General features: G+C 39.4%; 1 protein-coding gene and 1 pseudogene across 1 annotated transcript in view; both read left to right on the top strand.

The window, feature by feature from the left end:
* LOC101443501 (zinc finger protein 677-like) overlaps positions 1-14,319 on the top strand; it is a 41,632-nt gene that overhangs the window by 15,792 nt on the left and 11,521 nt on the right. The gene's annotated exons all lie outside the window — the stretch shown is intronic.
* Positions 7,070-11,981, top strand: LOC139436924 (large ribosomal subunit protein eL15-like; annotated as a pseudogene).

Here is a 14,319-nt window from a genome sequence, read left to right as displayed (position 1 = left end):
TTAGGAGGCACTGGGAACTGATCCTGGGACCCTCCAACATCGGAGAGAGACACTCAATAGCTTGAGCTACCTCAGCTCCCTGGTTTATTGTGTCTCTCATTGTCTTTTCCTCTGTGTCTCTTTTTTGTTGTGTCAGCTCGCCATGCAGGCCAGCTTGCTGTGTGGGCCAGCTCACCTTAACCCAGAGCCCTGGGAACTGAATCTGAGACCTCCAATGTGGTAGATGGGAGCCCAATCACTTGACCCACATCCCCTTCCCCAATTCACTCATTTAAACTGTACACTTCAGTGGTTTTTAGTATATTCACAGATATTTACATTTCGTCTAAAAGAATCCCTTTAAATTTTAGCTGTCACACTTGTATCGCTCCATCCCCTCCAGCCCTAAGAAACTACTAATCTACTTGTGTCTCTATAGATTTCCTTATTTTTGACATTTCTTATGAATGGAATTATATGGTAAATAGCATTTTGTGACTTGTCTCTTTCATTAGCATCATCCTTTCAAGGTTCACCCATGTTGTAGCATATGTCAGTACCTCATTCTCTTTTTTTCCAGTTTGTCATTTGTCTTATGACTCTTTTAAAAAACATTATTTTGTACATTTAGTTATTGAAAATATAAACAATTAAAAAAGAAAACACAGTAGAATAAAGACATACATTTCTCAAATGTACTGGATACGTATAAATTTTTTAAAATCATACACTATGTTGCACAATATATTTGGTTCATAGTAACGAATCATACAGTATTTGTCCTTTTGTGTCAGGCTTGCTTTGCTCAACATAATGTCCTCTAGGTTCATCCATGTTGTCATATGCTTTATACCTTCATTTCTTCTTACAGCTGCATAATATTCCATCGTGTGAATACACCACAGTTTCTTTATCGACTCATTGGCTGAAGGACACCGAAGTTGTTTCTACTTTTTGGCAATTGTAAATAATGCTGCTTTGAACATTGATGTGCAGATATCTATTCATGTCACTGCTCTTAGCTCTCTGGGCATATACCTGGTAGTGGTATTGCAGGTTCAAAAGGCAAGTCTATATTCAACTTCTTTAGGAAATGCCAAACAATCCTCCACAGTGACTGTACCATTCATTCTGCATTCCCACCAGCAATGAATAAGTGTTCCTATCTCTCCACATCCTCTCCAACACGTTTATTATTAGTTCTCTGTCTTTTTAATAGTGGCCGTTCTGATAGGTGTGAAATGAGATCTCATTCTAGTTTTGATTTGTATTTCCCTAATCATTAGTGATGTTGAGCATTTTTTCATGTGTTTTTTGCCATTTGTATTTTTCTGTGGACAAATGTCTATTCGAGTCTTTTGCCCATTTTTTTTCCTTATCATTTATGTATTTATTTATTTTTACTACCATACAAAGTATTTTCCCCTCAACCAATCCCATTATTATTATCTTTATATCATTTATATATGAACTTACATAAATAATTAAGTGTATAGTAAAAGTTGTGAACTTACAAAGCAAACATGCACAACAGCATCACACAGGGGTCCAATACAGCAACCCTCCACCAACACCTTGCATTGTTATGAGATATTACAAATTATTAAAGAATGTTATCAAAATCTTACTACTAATCATAGTCCTTATCTTATATTTGGTATGTTTTTCCCCCAACCCACCCTATTATTATTTTTAATAATATTTTTATGACAGAAGTTGTTAACTTATAAAACAATCATGCACATGTGCAGAATTCCCAGACAGCACCCCTCCATCAACACACCACAATGTGGTGTGTCATTTGCTACAGATAAAATAATATCATCTGATTGTTACCATGTCCATTGTGTACATTTGGCTCACATTTTCCATACTGCCTCAGTAGCAACATCTTTGGCATAGATACAAGAATATTATATTATTACTACTAACCACAGTCCATAGGTCACTCCAGCTGTATTTTTCCCATGCTTCTCCACATTCCCACCATCCTGCAATAGTGATATACATTTGCTCTAGCTAACAAAGGACACTCTTGCATCTGTACCATCAACCACAATTCTCATCCACCTCTTGGTTTACTATGCTATCCAGTTCCTACATTATTCTCTGGCATTCTCTAGCATTATTCAACTGGCATTTACATGACTAGACTACCATTTTCAGTCACATCCCCATTTATAAACCAGCTGTTACTGTGTGTTACCATCCACTCTATACATTTCCACACTTTTACAGTAAAGCTAATTGAAACTTCTACATGCATTAAACATCAGTAGTCTACTCAATCCTCCTCTTATTTCCTTTAAGAATCCATCACCTACCACCAGGTCTTGAAGATATTTTCCAATAATTTCTTCTAGAAGTTTTATGGTTCTTGCTTTTATTTTTAGTTTTTTGATCCATTTTGAGTTAATTTTTGGATAAGGTGTGAGATAGGGGTCCTCTTTCCTTCTTTCAGCTATGGATATCCAATTCTTTCAGCACCATTTGTTGAATGGATTGTTCTGCCTGAGCTGTGTAAGTTTGACAGGCTAGTCAAAAATCACTTGACCATACCTGTGAGGGTCTGTTTCTGAACCATAAATTTGGTTCCATTGGTCTCTTATGTCTATCTTTAGGCCAATACCATGCTGTTTTTACCACTATAGGTAGGTATTATGATTTAAAGTCTGGAGATGAGGGTTCACTTTTCCTTTTTATGATGTTTCTGGCTATTCAGGACTCCTTACCCTTTCAAATAAATGTAGTGATCGTGTTTTCCATTTTTCTTTAATGCTGGTGGAATTTTTATTGGGATTGCATTAAATCTGTTTAGCAATTTGAGTAGAATTGACATCTTAATGATATTTAGTCTTCCAGTCCATGAGCACGGAATGTTCTTCCAGTTATTTAGGGCTTTTTAAATTTGTTTTAACATTGAGTTGCAGTACTTTACATCATTCGTTAGGTTTGTTCCTGACTGAGTTTCATCTGTCTTATTTTATTTTTACCACTCTTCTGATACTTTTAGTTAATTTTATTGATATAGTCTTCATGTCTAGACTCTCTTCCAGGCCCCTCTCTCCTGTCTTTTCTTTTCAGGCTCTAGCACACCCTTTAGTATTTCCTGAAAATCTGGTCTCTTGCTTAGAAATTCTCTCAGTTTCTGTTTATCTGTGAATATTCTAATTTCACCCTTATTTTTGAAAGACAGTCTTGCTAGATATAAGATTCTTGCCTGGAAGTTTTTCTCTTTTAGTATCTTAAATATATCAGACCACTATCTTCTTGCCTGCATGGTTTCTGGTGAGAAGTCAGCACTTAATCTTATTGGATATACCTTATATGTTATGCATTGCTTTTCTCTTCCTGCTCTCAGAATTCTCTTTGTCTTTGCATTTGACATTCTGATGAGTATGTGTCTCGGAGTTGGTCTATTTGGATTTTTTCAGATGGGAGTATGTTGTGCTTCTTGGACAGGGATATCTATGTCCTTCAGTAGAGTTGGGAAATTTTCTACCATTATTTCTTCAAATATTCCTTCTGCCCCTTTTCCCTTCTCTTCTCCTTCTGGGACACCCATGACACATATGTTTGCATGCCTTTTGCTGTCATTTGTTTCCTGAGACCTTCTTCAGTTTTTCCATTCTTTTCTTCATCTGTTCTTTTGTATGTTCACTTTCAGAGGCCATTTTTTCAAGCTCACCAATCCTTTCTTCTGCCTCCTCAAATCTGCTATTACATGATTCCAATGTTTTTTTAATTTCATTGATAGCACCTTTCATTCCCATAAGATCTGCTATTTTTCCATGCATGCTTTCAAATTCTTCTTTGTGCTCATCCAATGTCTTCTTAATATCCTTAATATCTTTAGCCATTTCATTGAATTTATTAAGGAGATTTGTTTGAACATCTATGATTAGTTGTCTCAACTCCTTTATGTTATCTAGAGGCTTATCGTGTTCCTTTAACTGGGCCATAGCTTCCTGTTTCTTGGTGTGGATTGTTATTTTTTGTTGGTGTCTTCATATCTGACCTACTAGAGTATTTTTTTCTGGGTGCACTTTTCTCAAGTTTAGGGCTTCCTATCCTTTCTTCCTTGCTGGTCATGCAGTGGGAGCCAAGAATGCACTTAGTGTTGTAAGCTGTGGAGGCTCAAGCTGCCCTCATTGCACCTGGGACCAGTGAAGCTTCTAGCTTTTTCCTTTGCCAGGGGTAGGGACAGAGTCACAGATATGTGGAATAATCCACATGCAGGCCTAGACTGTAGTTGCCCAGAGAGACTGATGAAGCTTCCCATCTCTTTCTCCCCTGCCTAGGGCAGGGATGGAGCTGCAGCTGTTGGCAGCAATCTATGCAGTGCAGGTCTAAGATGACCACAGTTGCCCTGGTAGACTTCTGTTTTTTTTAAAAGATTTATTTGTTTATTTCTCTCCCCTTCTCCCCCCCCCCACTTGCCTGCTCTCTCTGTCCATTCGCTGTATGTTCTTCTGTGACCGCCTCTAACCTTATCAGTGGCACGGGAATCTGTTTCATTTTGTTGCATCATCTTGTGTCAGCTCTCCGTGTGTGCGGCACCATTCTTGGGCAGGCTGAACTTTCTTTTGCGCTGCGTGGCTCTCCTTACGGGGCACACTCCTTGCTCATGGGGCTCCCCCCCGCGGGGACACCCCTGCGTGGCAGGGCACTCCTTGCACGCATCAGCACTGCGAGTAGGCCAGCTCCATACGGGTCAAGGAGGCCCAGGGTTTGAACTGTGGACCTCCCATATGGTAGACGGATGCCCTAACCACTGGGCCAAGTCCCCTTCCCTAGACTTCTGGTTTTCAGTCTATGCCAACCAAAGATACCTGCAATTACTTATATTTGCTGGTGCAGGGCCTGCAGCCTCCTCCCTGCCAGAGGTGGGGCTGAAGGCTGAGGCTAGGGCTACAGGACAATCTGTGTGAAAGAAACAGGTTCCTGTGGACGGTGAGAATTTCAGTCAGCCTGGCTTTCCCTCAGGATGGGGATGGAGTCAGAATAGTGGCTACTGGCTTCTTTCTGACTTGGGCTGGTTCACATCCCAGTTGTTCCCAGGGTTATATCTTAGCCAGCCAAGTCTGTCAATCAGTAGCTGAAATCTGCAGCCAATCATCTCCTCCTCCCCTGTTTTTGGGAAGTGGAACTTTCAATTCCATCCATGGAACAGCTCTCGAGGCGGCTTGTGCCTCCTATGGAGGATGGGCACTGGCCTCTGGGGCATGGAGCGCTCTACTTACGAGTCTTCTCTGCAGATGGGCTATCTCCTCCTTCCAGTCCTTCAAGGATGTTGCAGGATGCTCTTCTGGTCTGGAGCCCCCAAACAGGTGATTCAGCTAGCTCCAGAGAGCTCTGGGTATTTGCTAACTGCCCTGTAGCAGGAGCTGACTCTAGGAGTTCCTTACTCCGCGCCATCTTGCTGGTTCTCTTTTGCCCATTTTTAATCAAGTTGATTGTCTGTTTATTGTTGAGTTGTAACATCTCTTTACATATCCTGGGTATTAAATGCTTATCAGTCATGTCTTTTCCAAGTATTTTCTCCTATTGAGATGGCTGCCTTTTGACAAAGTACTTTTGACAAAGTACTGTGAGGTACAAAAGTGTTTAATTTTGAGGAGGTCCCATTTCTGTTTTTTTCTTTTGTTGTACATGCTTTAGGTGTAAGGTCCACAAAACCACCACCTACCACAAGGTCTTAAATGTTTCTCTACATTTTTTCTAGTATTTTTCATGTCCTGGCTTTTACACTTAGGTCTTTGATCCATTTTTGAGTTGATTTCTTATATAGGGAGTGAGATGGGGTCCTCTTTCATTCTTTTGGTTATAGATATCCACTTCACCCAGCACCATTTGTTGAAGAGACTGCTTTGTACCGTTAACATGGACTTGGTAGGTTTGTCAGGGACCATATAGGTGAGAGTTTATTTCTGGACTCTCAATTCTATTCCACTGATCAATGTGTCTATCTGTATGCCAATATCATGCTGTTTTGACCAATGTAGCTTTGTAATGTGATTCCAGGTCAGGCAGTGAAATTTCTCCCACATTGTTCTTCATTTTTAGAATGCTTTTGGCCATTCGGGTGCATTTTCCTTTCCAAATGAATTTGGTAATTGCCTTTTCTTTTTCTATAAAGTAGGCTGTTGGAATTTTGATTGGTATTGCATTGAATCTATAAGTCAGTTTGGATAAGATTATATCTTCTTGATCCTCTTCTAATACATGAAGATGGAATCTTTTTCCATTTGTTTAGGTCTTTATTGATTTAATTTTAGCATTGTTTTGTAGTTTTCTGCATCTAGATCCTGTACTTCTTTGGTTAAATTAATTCCTAGGTATGTGAGTCTTTTTGTTGCTATTATAAATAGAATTTTCCCCCTGATTTCCTCCTCAGATAGTTCAGTAATAGTGTACATAAACATCACTGATTTCTGTATGTTGATCTTGTATCCTGCCATTTTGCTTAACTCATTTATTAGGTCAAGAGGCTTTGTTGTGGATACTTCAGAATTTTCTAAGTACAGGATCATGTCATCCTCAAACAATGAGAGTTTTACTTCCTCTTTTCCTATTTGTTTTTTTTTTTTTAAGATTTATTTATTATTATTTTTTTTTAATTTATTTCTCCCCCCCCCCCCCCCCCAAGTTGTCTGCTCTCTGTGTCCTTTCACTGTGTGTTCTTCTGTGACTGCTTCTATCCTTATCAGCAGCACTGGGAATCTGTGTTTCTTTTTGTTGTGTTATCTTGCTATGTCAGCTCTCTGTGTATGCGGTGCCATTTTTGGGCAGGCTGCACTTTCTTTCACACTGAGCGGCTCTCCTTATGGGGTGCACTCCTTGTACATGGGGCTTCCCTACATGGGGGACACCCCTGCATGGCACAGCACTCCTTGCACAAATCAGCACTGCATGTGGGCCAGCTCCACACGGGTCAAGGAGGCCCGGGGTTTGAACTGCGGACCTCCCATATGGTAGGCGGACGCCCTATCCATTGGGCCAAGTCCTCTTCCCACCTCTTTTCCTATTTGGATGCCTTTATTTATTTATTTTTTCTTGTCTAATTGCTCTAGCTAGCACTTCTAGTACAATGTGGAATAATGATGTTGACAGTGGGCATCTTTGTCTTGTTCCTGACCTTAGAGGAATGCTGGATTTTATCCAGGATTTCACCCAAAATTTGGTGTGTTGTGTCCCACAAGCCCTTCCAGGTAAGGTGGGGCCATGCCATATGTTTGCCTTGGAAGCTGGTGAGAGAATAAAGAGATCTGGGACTGAAGAGATCTGACCTTCCGAATCTCCTTCTCTACTAACTCGTAATGATTGTCAAGGATGCAGAGGGAAGTGGAATTATTTCCTACCTGTGAAAAGGGAGAGGGGGCTACCAGAGAAGGCTGGAGAACAGTCACTGAGAAATTTGAATTGCAAGGCTCTCGTGCTCCAGGCAGGAACCTCTATCATTTTGAGCCACTCTGTGTTGCACCAAACACACTCTGACCAGGCACTGAACTGAGAGGGTTGTCAAAGAGTCCCATCTGATGCAGACCAAGGAAGTGCATGGAAGAAAATTAAAAATAAGTAGGAGAGGCTTTTTCCAGTCTTTATAGCCTCCATACCCAGGGCCAGGAAGCCGGTCTGCAACCCATTATGGGGTCAAGAGCCCACTTTTTGAGGGACTAACAAGGTCAATCCTAACAATCTGGATTGAACCAAGAATCAAAGAGGAGCAGTATCACACAGCCTCCCACCACTAAATCCCTACAAAAGAGAAAGAAATTGAACATCTGAGTAAACTGCCATCCAAATTAGATGCTTAGACATCAGCAAAAAAATATAAGCCGTGCTAAGAAAATGGAAGACATGACCCAAGGAAAGGAATATATCAAAGCCCCAGAAGAGACAGAGGATTTAGGAGAACTAATTAATGAGATGCACACAAATTTCCAAAATCAAATTAATGACAATATGGCTAAAGAGATAACATCAAGAAGACACTGAATGATCACTAGGAAGAATTTGAAATCCTGAATAGAAAAGTTATAGAGCTAATGGAAATGAAAGACAAAATAATGAAAAACACATTAGAGGCATACACGTTACAGGCAGACTTGAAATGACAGAAGAAAGAATAAGTGATAAGAAAGAACAGATGAGGAGAGAAAAGAACAGAGAGAGAAAAGAATGGGAAAAATTGAGCAGGGGCTCTGGGAGTTGAATGACAGCATGAAATGTAACAACATATGTGTCACAGGAGTTCCAGAAGGAGATGAGAAGGGAAAAGAGGCAGAAAGAGTATTTGAAGAAATAATAGCTGAAAATATCCCACTCTCACAAAAGGAATGAACTTACATGTCCGTGAAGCACACCATACCTCAATCAGAATAAATACCCTTTAAAAATGCCAACAAATTTCTGGTACTTTGTATCAGTACCCCTTTGGCTGAATAATACATTAATATTGGACAAAGTAGACTTTGAATGCAAAAAAGTCATAAGAGATACAGAAGGCCATTATATGTTCATAAACTTGACAATCCCCCAGGATAATATAACAGGCATAAATATCTATGCACCTAACAAGTGGGCCCCAGAATACATGAAACAAACTCTGGAAAAACTGAAGGGAGAAATAGGCATCTACACAATAATTATTGGAGACTTCAACACACCATTCACATCATTAGTTTGAACAACTAGACAGAAAATAAATAAGGAAATAGAGCACTTGAACAAATATGATAAATGAGTTACACCTAACAGGCATACAGAATGCAGCATCCAAACTCAGTGGATTATACATTATTCTCAAGTGCCCATGAATCTTTCTCCAGGATAGATCACATTTCAGAACACAATGCAGCTCTCAATAAATATAAAAAGACTGACATTATATAAAGCACCTTCTCTGATCATAATAGAATGAAACTGGAAATCAATATTAGACTGGAAATAGGTGAATTTTCAAATATGTGGAGGCTAAACAGCACACTCCTAAATAATCTGTTGGCCAAAGAAATAATTGCATGTGAAATCAGTAAATATATTGAGACAAATGAAAATGATAATATATCAAAATTTATGGGATACAGTGAAGACAGTCTTGAGAGGGAAATTTATAGCCCTAAATGCCTATATAAAAAAGAAGAAAGAGCTAAACTCAAAGATTTAACTGAACAACTTGAGAAACTAGAAAAAGAACAGCAAACCAATCCCAAAGCAAGCAGAAGGAAAGAAATAATAAAGATTAGAGCAGAAATAAATGAAATTGAGAACAAAACAACAAACAAACAGCAACAGCAAACAATAGAGAAAATCAACAAAACCAAAAGCTGGTTCTTTGAAATCACTGAAATTGAAACCCCTAGCTAGACTATCAAAGAAAAAAAGAGAGAAAATGCAAACAAATACAATCAGAAATGAAAGAGGGGAAGTTACAACTGACCCCACCAAAATAAAAAGGTGCATAAGAGGACACAAGAAACTGTATTCCAGTAAATTAGATAACCTAGACAAAGTGGAGGGTTTAAACTCTCCCAGAAAGTTGAAGTGGAGGGAATATTGCCCAACACATTTTATGAAGCCAACATTACCCTAATACCAAAGCCAGATAAAGACACTATAAGAAAAGGAAATTACAGACCAATCTCTCTAATGAATGTTTATGCAAAAATTCTCAACAAGATACTTGTGAATCAAATCCAGCAGCATATCAAAAGACTTATACATCATGATCAAGTGGGATTTATTCCTGGTATGCAAGGCTGGTTCAACATAAAATAATCACTGGGGCGGCGGACTTGGCCCAGTGGTTAGGGCGTCCATCTACCATGTGGAGGTCTGCGGTTCAAACCCCGGGCCTCCTTGACCCGTGTGGAGCTAGCCCACGCGCAGTGCTGATGCATGCAAGGAGTGCCCTGCCACGCAGGGGTGTCCCCCGTGTAGCGGAGCCCCACACGCAAGGAGTGCACCCCATAAGGAGAGCAGCCCAGCGCGAAACAAAGTGCAGCCTGCCCAGGAATGGCACCACACACACGGAGAGCTGACACAACAAGATGACACAGTGAAAAGAAATACATATTCCCGTGCCGCTGACGACAACAGAAGCGGACAAAGAAGACGCAGCAAATAGACACAGAGAGAACAGACAACCAGGGTGGGGGGGAAGGGAAGAGAAATCAATTAATTAATTAAATAAATAAATCTTTTTTTAAAAAATCAATCACTGTATTGTACCACATTAACAGATTGAAGGAAAAAACTCATAGGATTGTCTCAATTGACACCGAAAAGGCATTCAACAAAATCCAGCATCTTTTTTTGATAAAAAACTTTCTAAAGATAGGAATAGAAGGAAAATTCCTCAATATGGTAAAAGGTACATACGAAAAACCCACAGCCAACATTGTACTCAATGGAGAAACATTCAAAGAGTTCCCTCTACGATTGGAAACAAGACAAGGATGCCCACTGTCAACGTTGTTCCACATTGCACTAGAAGTTCTGGCTAAAGCAATTAGACAAGAAAAAAGATTAAAGACATCCAAATAGGAAAGGAGAAAATAAAACTTTCACAATTCGCAGATGATGTGATCCTGTAGTTAGAAAATTCTGCGATGCCTATGACAAAGTTACTTGAGGTATTAAATAAGTTCAGGAAAGTGGATTTGGTTTAACTTATAGAGCATCCACCTACCACATAGGAGGTCCAGAGTTCAAACCCAGGGCCTCTTGACCCATATGGTGGGTTGGCCCACGTGCAGTGCTGATACGCGCAAGGAGTGCCATGCCACACAGGGGTGTCTCCCACATAGGGGAGCTCCACATGCAAGGAGTACACCCCTCAAGCAGAGCCGCCCCACATGAAAAAAGCACAGTCTGTGCAGGAGTGGTGCTGCACACATGGGGAGCTGATGCAGTAAGATGACGCAACAAAAAGAGACACAGATTCCTGGTGCTGCTGACAAGAATGCAAACGAACGAGGAAGAACACACAGCAAATGGACACAGAGAGCGGACAATGGGGTGGGGGAAGGGGAAATAAATAAGAATAAATAAGTCTTTAAAAAAGTAAATTCAACAAAGTGGCAGGATAGAAGATTAACATGCAAAAATCAGTAATGTTTTTGTACACTAGTTTTGAATAATCTGAGGAGCAAATCAGGGGGAAAATTCCATTTACAATAGCAACAAAAAGACTCTTTTACCTAGGAATCAATTTATCCAAAGAAGTACAAGACTGGTGGGAGGAAGGCTCCTTTCTTTCCATCTGGTAGCAGCCGTCAGGGTAAGCCAAGATAGGTGCTTACAGATACATCAAGGAGCTATGGAGGAAGAAGCAGTCCAATGTGATGTACTTTCTTTTGCGGATCCGCTGCTGGCAGTACCGCCAGCTGTCTGTGCTCCACAAGCCTCCCTGCACCTCACAGATAAAGTGCACAGACTGGGATACAAGGCCAATCAAGCTTATGTCATCTGCAAGATTCGAGTGTGGCATGAAGGCTGCAAATGCCCTGTTCCTAAGGGTGCAGTCTATTGCAAGCCTGTCCATCCTGGTGTTAACTGGCTGAAGTTTGCTTGAAGCCTTCAGTCTGTTGTTGAGGAGCAAGCTGGATAGCACTGTGGGGCACTCAGAGTTCTGAATTCTTACTGGGTTGGTGAAGATTCCACATACAGATTCTTTGAGATTATCCTCATTGATCCATTCCATAAAGCAATCAGAAGAAATCCTGACACCCGATGGATCACTAAGCCAGTCCACAAGCACAGGGAGATGCATGGGCTGACATCTGCAGGCCGCAAGAGCCATGGCCTTGGAAAGGGCCACAAATATTATTACCATGCAGCTTGGAGAAGGTGCAGTTCTCTCCAGCTCCACCATTACTGCTAATACATAAGTAATGTTTGTAAAATTCATACCTAATAAACATTTAGGACAATCAAAAAAAAAAAAAAGTACAGGACCTATATGCAGGAAACTACAAAACAGTGCTAAAAGAAATTAATGAAGAACTAACAAATGGAAAGACATTCTGTGTTCATCGATTGGAAGACTAAATATCATGAAGATGTCAGTCCTATCCAAACTTATTTACATAGAGTCAATGCAATACCAATGAAAATTCCAATAGCCTACTTTACAGAAATAGAAAAGACAACTACCAAATTCATTTGGAAGGGAAAGCAAACCTGAATAGCCAAAAGCATTCTAAAACAGAAGAGCAACATGAGAGGAATTTCACTGCCTGATCTTGAAATATATGACTAAGCTACAGTGGTCAAAACATCATGGTATTGGCATACAGATAGACATATCGATTAGTGGAATAGAATTGAGAGTCCAGAAAGAAACTCTCACCTATACGGTCCCTGGTTTTTGACAAACCTACCATGTCCATGTTAACAGTACAAAGCAGTCTCTTCAAGAAATGGTGAGGCGTCTTCGGGACATGGAGCTGCCCTGGATGGTGCTTCAGAGGTAATCACCGGACATTGTAAATCCTCACAGGGCCTACATGATGGAATAGAGGAGAGTATGGGTCATGATGTGAACCAATGTATATGAGGTGCAGAGGTGCCCAAAGATGTACTTACCAAATCCAATGGATGTGTCATGATGATGGGAACGAGTGTTGTTGGGGGGGGGGGGGAGAGGGGGGGGTGGGGGGGTGGGGTTGAATGGGACCTCACATATATATTTTTAATGTAATATTATTACAAAGTCAATAAAAAATAAAAAAATTAAAAAAAAAAAAAAAAAAAAAAAAAAAAAAGAAATGGTGCTGGGAGAACTGGATATCTATAACCAAAAGAATGAAAGAGGACCCCATCTCACTCCCCATACAAAAATCAACTCAAAAATGGATCAAAGACCTATATATAAAAGCCAGGACATGAAAAATACTAGAAGAAAATGTAGAGAAACATTCAAGGCCTTGTAGTAGGTGGTGATTTTTTGGGCCTTACACCCAAAGCATGCACAACAAAAGAAAAAAATAGATAAATAGGACCTCCTCAAAATTAAACACTTTTGCACCTCATGGGACTTTGTCAAAAGGGTGAACAGGCAGCCAAATCAATGAGAGAAAATATTTGGAAATCACATGTCCTATAAGTGTTTCATATCCATGATATATAAAGAGATACTACAGCTCAAGAATAAAAAGACAATCAACGTGATTAAAAAATGGACAAAAGACTCAAATAGACATTTGTCCAAAGAAGAAATACAAATGGCAAAAAACAAATGAAAAAATGCTCCACATCATTAATGGTTAGGGAAATACAAATCAAAACTATGATAAGATATCATTTCATAACTATCAGAATGGTCATTATTAAAAAGACAGGGAACTACAAGTATTGGAGAGGATGTGGAGAGATAGGAACACGTATTCACTGTTGGTGGGAATGCAGAATGGTATAGCCACTGTGGAGGACTTTCTGGCAGTTCCTAAAGAAGCTTAATATAGACTTGCCATGTGACCCTGCAAAACCACTAGTGGATATATACCCAGAAGAACTGAGAGCCGTGACACGAGCCGACATCTGCACACTTACGTTCATAGAGGTGTTATTCACAATTGCCAAAAGTTGTAAACCACCCTGGTGTCCATGAACTGATGAATGGATAAAGCAAGTGTGTTATATACATTTGATGGAATATTATTCAATGGTAAGTAGAAATGAAGTCGGGAATCATATGACAACATGGATGAACCTGAAGGACATTTTGTTTAGTGAAGCAAGCACAAAAGAAAAAATACTGTATGTTTGCATTACTATGAACTAAATATATTGTGTAATATATTGTATGATTCCATTTTTATAAAATGTAAATATAAATCAACTTATGAAGATGAAATTTCATTAGTGAGTATGTTGGGCAAGGAAAGGTGTGCTAAGGGGTGTGGAGGTTTTTTTGGAGTAATGAAATAATTTAAAATTTTTTTGTGGTGATGAATGCAGAACATTGTGATTATACTAAGAGCTATTGATTACATACTTTAGATAGATCGAACGATATGTGAATATATCTCAATAAAATTGCTTAAGAAATAAATAAATAATTGTGCAAGAATAGCCAGAAATAGCAGCTATGTATAGCAGGAGAAACATAGATTGCGAGGTAAAGAATTTTATTGTTTGTCCATTTTTTGTTTATTGTTATTACTGAAATAATGAAAATGCTTTAATGTTTGAAGTGATAAATGCACAACTATGTGATTATTCCAGATACCATTGATTTTACACTTTGGATGAATTGTATGCTTTATTAATATGTATAAATAAAATTGATTTGTTAAAAAAAACAGCATCAGAGTCACCATGGTTATAGAATTT

The sequence above is a fragment of the Dasypus novemcinctus genome, chromosome 18 (genome assembly GCF_030445035.2).
Source record: "Dasypus novemcinctus isolate mDasNov1 chromosome 18, mDasNov1.1.hap2, whole genome shotgun sequence".
Lineage (NCBI taxonomy): Eukaryota > Metazoa > Chordata > Mammalia > Cingulata > Dasypodidae > Dasypus > Dasypus novemcinctus.
The sequence above is the reverse complement of the archived record's forward strand: the minus strand, read 5'-3'. Positions and strand labels throughout refer to the sequence as shown.